The sequence below is a fragment of the Agelaius tricolor genome, unplaced genomic scaffold (genome assembly GCF_023055355.1).
Source record: "Agelaius tricolor isolate 1412-34295 unplaced genomic scaffold, bAgeTri1.0.p SCAF_5, whole genome shotgun sequence".
Taxonomy (NCBI): Eukaryota; Metazoa; Chordata; class Aves; order Passeriformes; family Icteridae; genus Agelaius; species Agelaius tricolor.
The window spans coordinates 9,954,735-9,962,857 of NW_027269265.1; positions in this window are offsets into that span (position 1 = coordinate 9,954,735).

Here is an 8,123-nt window from a genome sequence, read left to right on the forward strand (position 1 = left end):
ATCTTATCCTTCTATTGGGGAGATTAAAGGGAACATGATTCACAAAAGTCATCATACTCCTGAGGAAGCTGATCTTCAGGGAAGAAAATCCAGAAGGAAGCTCTAGAGACTGGAAAGAGAAAAGCTGTGGTGCACAGAGTCACTTATTCCTGCTACAAATCCACCTTTGCCTGGAGCCAGGTACTTATGAATTCTGTCCCCAGGCAACAGAGTCATCAAGGGAACCCCTTTTCCTATCTCTTGCTGCCAGAATTCACACTGCCCTTCTCAACAGCTCACCAAAAGTAATTTTTCCATGTGTCAATTGAGCTTCACAAGCCTTCTGACCTGGTAATAGATCAGCAAAACACAGACTGGTCAAGACAGAATTTGGGATTGGGAACCCCTGGTTTCACCTGAAATGACAAATCCACAGATGACTGTAGCAGTTTTAGCATCTTCTGTCTGTTTATTCTGTTCCATCAGTGTACACAAATAACTGGTGTTTTTCTGGGTTTAAGCCCATGTGAAAGAGAAAAGATTTGGCTTTCTGTTTGGATGTCATAATATTAATAGAGAACATCTTTAGAGCCTTATTACAATGCAATATTGCTGATTCCAAGTGTTAGGAAAATGAAAGAAAAAAAGAGGACATAATGAATCATTCATCCCCACCCTTCAACAAAAATCACGAGAGTAAAAATGGCTTTAATTCCATTTGTTTACCAGTTTCTGAGCATTTCTATGTCGTCAGATTACTATTTCAGACTCTTCTGCCACAATGGGAGCTAGGAACTGTCTTAAATAAAGATTCTCATTGTCTTTAAATCACACAAATCTTGAAGCTGCAGTCTTGGGGGGAAAAACATCTAACAAAAATAAGCTAAGAAGGTAGTAGGGATGAAAATATCAGAGCAATTAATGAACCATCAACACTGAGCAGGTTCATAAGGTTGGCTGTGCTGCAAAACCCAGAAAAGATGACATTTGCAAGAACAGATTTAAAATGCCTGAAGTGAAAAAAGGGCTAACATACTACATTTTGGGTATTAACCCAGATCAACTATGGACAATGTTCCTAGGGGAAAAAAATTATCAGACAAAACCCACTCCCAAAAAAACCAGTTGGGGCTTTGTTTTTATGCCAGCTCTCCCAGTTCAGGTATCTTATGGAGTCAGGAAAAAAGCTATGGGCAGGAATAGGTCTGTGTAAGGCTCTCAAAATGTGGTAACTAAACATTATTATTAATTTATTTCATCTTGACACCAAAGCCAGCTCTACAGCTGTTTTATGATACTGTGAAGGTTAAACTACTATGGAACAAGTACTCTTGCATGTGGCTACTCTAAAAGTGTCACTGAATTATTTCTAATTTTAGTGCCTGTTGTTCTAAAAATTGCTTCCTGCTGCACTCCAAGAAGCAAGAAAAAAGGTGATTCACATAAACCCAGGCAGCTGAGGATACTAGATGGACATAACTGATGTTATGTTAGCAGAACAGCTACAGGGTTCACACTGGACTAAGGCTGAGGAGGGACTCTCAGGGGGTTTAAGCTGCCATGGTTCCCAGTGTGTAAATCTCATAACTGATTTAGTGATGCTGCCCCGGTTTCTGGCAAACTAAGAGAAACAGGTACTTTAGGGCAGAATGGGACTCCCTTAGTTCAGTCACCCAGTTTAAGATGATGAGTTGAATCACACCTGAGAATAGCCATTTGTCTGCACCAACCATGTAATTCGTTTGGGCAACTAGAAATTTTATTTACTTTTTTTTCCCCAGGTATTATTCAAGTGTCCAATAATGGGTAAATTGGCAGAACACTACTCCAGATACAAATACAGCTACAGCTACACCTCCACCTCAGGGGACTCAAGTATGTCACCAAAAAAGGAGGAGAAGAAAACAAGCTCAAACAGCCGATATTATACCTTGCCAATATGCTTGGCAGAAATTAGTGCTCTCAAAAGCCATTTCCTTTACTGGTATTCCCAAATACCATTAAAAAAAACAAAACCACAACTCCAAAAACCATTGTCTGTGAGCTGGATCTAAGACATAAAATGACACAAAGCCATGGAAGCTAAAGGGAGATGTCAATCACTGGTGTCTGTCAGTGAGATGATCACCAGCACTCACAACATCACAGAATTGTTTAGAATGGAAAAGACTTTGAGGCCATTAAGTCCAACTGTTAACCCAGCACCACCTCTCTCATCCTGGACTCCCACAAACACTGTAGCAACTGAAAAATTTTATTCTCAGAAATTGCTGGATACCATGAATAGCCTTTAAATGGGCATCATGTGAATTCTAAATCACAGGTTTTCAGTTTTTAGTTAAAGAAAAGAACCAAAACCAAACCAGTTAGCAAAGAATTCATGCCTTCATTGTTACAAAGCACAGACTTTGTCACCCCATTTATCTTATGGGGATGCTATTACTGTTGATATGGGCAATTAACTGTATTTGGAAAATACATTTTTCAAAAATTATCTGCATTTTCCATCATCAGTTTTGAGCAGAAAATTACTCACAGGGAGAAATAATTTCAAGACCTGCACCTGAGTTGGGGTAAGCTGTTACAGCTAAACAGAAATAGAAGATCATACACCAATTTGCACAAGCTGAAAGAATGGTCATTAATTCATGCCTAGAGGATTGGAAGCTTCCAGCAGTGAGTGAGTCTTTTGTGTCCCCCAGGTCAATAAAGCAAATGGTGAGATCAGGCCTAATAATTTTAGATACTTAAAAGTAGTAGATGTGTGGTCTCTCAGCATGAAAGTTATTGTGTGAACAACACTGCAAATACAGTCCCAGAAGTTAAGCATAAAGCCCCCTGTGAATGCTTCCTACTGATATCTATATACACTGTTTATTTGGTATTAGTTTTTCATAGAACTTTTACTGTTATTTTTAAAGAGTTCTAGAAATGCAACTACCTTGTTCAGAGATGCAACTCTTCTTGCTCGAGAATGTAAGAACGATGCCTAAGTGTGGTGCCTAGGATGCCCTGATTACTGCATTACTCAATAGCTAGTAGCACCAGTATCTAGATTGCTTCTGTGCAGAAGGGCATTATTCAGTAGATTACCAAGGAAGGTGTGTTCCAGGTTGCTCTTTCTTAATTCAAATGTGCATTTGATTTGAATGTGTACTTTACTCGGTGTTGCTACCTGAATCTCTGACCAATCAGCATCCCACCCAATGTATTTGTGTGTGCACTGAAACTCCTGGATGCTGCCAAAGCATTAAGCAGCCTACAGAAAAGGGTGGGGAGGGAGGAATGTGCTTCTACTTCCTCTTCTTGGGTAGAGCAGACAGAAAGAAAGACATCCTTAGTCCAGAGGTTAGTCCAAAACCAGAAGGTTTAATCCACCTAGCCTTCCAGTCTGGTCATACTACCTTTGCTAGTCATTTTAAAAGGGAGCAAAAAAATTAAATGTTATTATCCAAAGGCCAAGATTTCAGTGATAAGCAACTGAAATTTTGTCTGGGACTTTAATAGTAAGAGCTAAGAGCATGCTCTGCAACTGCGGGGCAACATTTTACTAAGTTTGGCAGAAAAGTCTCCTCCCTTCATTCCCTCAGGCTCCTGCTTAGCTTAGACAATATCACAAGGAAGGGCTGTTTGCCCAGAGGTTTTCATTGCGAATTTGTTGGGGATTTTTGTTTGTTTGTTTGTTCATCCACATGGCTTACTGCCAGCTTAAGAAAACTACAAGCCTGTCATCAGGAGTTCACCCAGTCTCAGAGAGGAAAAACAATGGTTAGAAGTCAACCTGATACCATACCTTTAAAATGTGACAGAATAAAACACACGTGGAAGAGACATTTCAGTAATGTTGTGACACTCCCCCGTTTCAGCAATGGACTACAGTGAAACATCAGTTTGTGTAAGCAGTCAGGAGAGGTTTGACATGGACAACCCAGTACAAGATATTAAGATCTTGTCTTTGTGTAAGCACAACCTCCCCCACAGGTTTGCATGATTAACAATATCCTTTAAAAAACAAAACTCTTTCCTTATCAAACAGGTTTCTTCCAAACTTTTCCAGGGCACATTGCACTCAGACACAGGAAGAAAAAAACTTGAATCATGTTGAGCTGTACTAAGAAAAGCAAAGAGGATTCCCTCAAAAGAGGAAATTCTACTTTGTACAGCTAGTATTCCTGCTGAAGCCAGTGGACAACTTGGATAGAGCCAGCTGAGAGGATCAGACTTACAACTGCAGATAGGCAGGAGAGAAAAACCACTGGTCAAATCCCAGCTAGGGTAAATCAGTGTAACTCCACGGAAGTTAGGAGGGCTGTGCCGATTTAAGCCAGCTGTGGATCTAACTCACAGTGTGTTTTGCAAGTCCATTTTCAACTCTTCAGGGCTCTGCTCTGTTTAAACATCCACAACACCCACTGAAATTAATGAGAACTGTGTGTGCAGAACACTAGTATTACTTTTTAACTATTTGGGAGGTGCTCAGACACTGTGATAATGAGCATCATATATTAGAACCCAGACAGAATGGTATTGAATCATCAGACCCTTAAGTGGGACAGGTCATTAATCTTTTCCTTGGGAGAGCATTTCAATTTTTGCCCTGGCAAATAAGGATTCATCATTAATAGATGTTGGGGTTCTACGTTTGCCAAGTCCCAGACAAAATGTGTTTTTCCATTTGCCTTGGGCTTGTGTAAGCTTGCCTAAGGAGGCCAGCCTTGCAGTTTGAGAAACACTGCTAGCAGCCACCATACCCTCATTCCCAGCTAAATTAAACCCTATTATGCTGTAATTAACCTTGCCTAACTTGTTCTGAGTTACAGCAGCAGGTAAAAATCACGCTTTTACTAGGCTGTACCCAAGAAGCATTTTTACGTATCAGACTTGCCTACTCTTCAAGTATTTCCAGCTACTCTTGGAAGTTCTTCTCCTGAAGATCACAGCCCAACTGCAGACATCAAAACTCTTCTTGACTTCAGAGAGGGCAGAATCCCCTGCAAATTTACTCGTGCACCTCATGTTCCTGCCAGATGGCATGTTTTTGGAGGACATGGGAATTCCACAGAGGTGATGATGAGAATACGTGTATACAAATCTTTAGGTTTAAAGGTTTAAAACATACACATAGGCAGGCCACTAAGTTTTCTTAATTAATTTTCTTAAATCTCAAATTTAAAGCAGTAAAATTCGATTTTATGAATTAGTCTATTGCCCTTTTTATTTACCTGCAAGTTAAGAAAAATAAAAAGAAACATACTATTACATTTCTACTTTCAGTTTGATACTCGGGATACGGGTGAGAAGGATGAGCACAAGGTAAGAAGAACCTCTCATTTACCAAGCTAAAGTGGGTGGCTGCTACACTTCTATAAGAAAAATCAATTGTTGGAAGAATTGCAGTTTTCAGACTTGTTTCCCCTCCTCTTTAAAAAAAATCAAAATTCTTCAGCTGTATTTTGAAAGATCCAGGATTTTCTCTGAGGTCGATTTGATTAAGTCCATAGACCTTCAAGCCAGGCCATCATTGCCACAGTTCTAAGAGCAGATATCCTCTGAAGTAATTCAACCAAGTTAGGACAGAAAGTCGAGTTAGGACAGAAAGTCCAGATGTCCTTTAGCTGCCTGCAATAAGTGCACATACAGAAAATACAGTATAAAAGAGCACAAGAGAAAGGCTATGCTGCCCTAAGTAAAAAGGCACTCAAAGACAAAGAAGTGCTATCACTGAATACATCTTGCATATTATTACCAGTGGAAAGGTGGGAAGTCTCCGGAGAATGCAGCCTAGAGAGTCAATCTGATTTTTTTTTTTTAATCTGTGCATCTGAGTGTATGGTGCAGATAAATGAGAGAACAGATGGTTATGCAGAAAGTGTATCAGCCTGCCTCTAGCACAGCCAGATGACAGCAGCTGCAGCAGCAGTATTTATCCTACCTGCTCCTTTTAAGTTATTAAACTCCTCAGTTCCCACAGGACACGCAATAATCTTTTTTTTTAAGCACTTGCCCTGTCTTTGCTCACTCCGCCATCCCCGGAGCGAGACCCGCGGCCGGCGGTGGGTGCTGGCTCCGGCCCTCCCTCTCCTCGCCGCCCGTCCCAGGGGCTGCGGGGCCGGGCCGGGCCGGGCCGTTCCCGCCGGCTCCCGGCTCTGGCTCCGGCTCTGGCTCCGGCTCCTCCTCCCGGGGCCGGCCCGGCGGCTCCCCCGCTCCGGCTCGCTCCGCCGCGGGCGCTGCAGGTCTCCGCCGCTGCCGGCCGATGCCCGGGCCTCGCTGGTCAAGTGGTCCTAAACATTTCACAATTATGCTAGAGAACTGTTGAACTGTTAAGAACCACTGCACCAAGGAGGCTGAGGGTCCGCGGGGAGCGCAGCGGGGCGGGGGCGCGCTCCCCGCCCGCTCCTGCCCCGGGCTTGGCTCTTCCTTTCGCCGCGGCGGACCTGGGGACGAGACAGAACACACGGGACTGGCGGGCGGGCGGCGACAGCGGCCGGGGACAGCGCCCGGCCCGGCCCGGCCCCGCACGCCCGCCCCGCACTCCTCGCTCAGCGCCGCCACTTACTGATGGCCACCGTCCCGCGAGCATCCCCGGCCTTGCGCTGGGGCTGGGAGAGCTTGACGGCAACACGCTCTCTTTACAGCGTGGAAAGAAAAAGAAAACAAACCAAAAACAAACAAACAAAAAAACCCAAAACAAAAAGCAAAACCAAAACAACCAACCAACCAAGAAACAAAAAAAAGAAAAAAAAAAGTTTAAAAAGAACAAGCGAAACAAAACCAGGCGTTCTCCTGAGGGGCCGCAGCTCGGCGGCAGCCCGGGCCGGGCGCCCGCGGCCGCTCCCCGCCACCCATGTGCCGCGGCCGCCCCTCTGCCGCGCCTGGCCGTGCGGGGCCCTTTTATACCCGCGCGGTACCTCGCGGTGATGAGCCGTCCCCTGCGCGGCAGCCAGGAATGCTGCCCTCGCCCCTCACACGACCAGTTTTTCCAGGCTGCCTTCGCACTGACGGGGCGGTTTTGTTTCCAGCCATCATCTGGGGCGGCCGAACGTCAGCAGGTAGAGAAGGACAAACCTGTTCCGAGGCGGCGCGTTTCCTCCCTCCCTCTCTCCTCCCGCCGCCCTCCTGCCCTCCGCCCTGCCACCGGGGGAAACTGCTCGACAGGTTTCGCCGAAGCTGGAGGTGGCTCCGGGGGTGAGTAAGAGACTCCACCCTGCGCCCTCCCGACAGGCGCTGCCGCTGACGGGCCGCCTGCCCTCGCACCCTTGTCGGCCCCCCTCGCCTGGCTGGCAGCCCTGAAAAACAAAACAACAAAACAAAACAAAAAAGCCTTAAACCGGCACGTCACGTTCTCCGGGGGATTTCACCGCCGCAGTGTGAACGCCCGGCCTGGCCCGGGATCCGTGCTTGTGGCGTCGCGCCTGGCGAGCGTGGCTGCTTCCCGCCCGGCCGGCTCCCCACAGGCCTGAGCTCTGCTCTCCTGCCTGCCCTCCGCGGCATTCTGAGCCGGGATTCTCCTCTTTTCCCCCCGGCCAATATTCTCTGAGATGGGAAGGAATTCTATAGAAGCCCTCAGACATCCCTGGGTGAGCTGGCAGCGTTGCCATGTGCTGCCCAGCTCTCCTGATGGGTAGCACAGGTACCCATTTCTAATCTGGAATGTTCATTGTCAGATTGACTGTCTTGAGTGTAGTTTGAGGGAGTTTTTAGTAAATGACGTGAGAAAACACCTGCTGGACATGAGTGACTGGGTTTGCCCTGTTTTCCCCCAGTATCCCCACAGCACTGCTGCTGTTTCTTCAGGTGCCTTGAGGAGCCACCACTGGGAAACACCAGACCTTTCCGGAGGTCACTTTCTGCTCCTGAATGTTCCTGACCTCGGTTTCAGAAAGGAAGGACTAAGAAGCCAGAACTGAAAAATATGGAAAAGGTTCTGATGTTCAGAGGTGTTGGAAGCCAACAGGGAAGGAGGACACCCTGAACTTTGACAGGCTAGCAGTGAAATCCAATTCACGAAGGTTTGGAGCCGTGTTGTTGGGGTGAGCTGCAAGGCCCTCACGCCCTGTAACCTTAGGGTGGGGATTATGCTAACCCCACAGCTGGCTTCCCCTTGGTGGCAGTGGGGATGCTGGTTGCTGGTGGTGCCAGGCTGC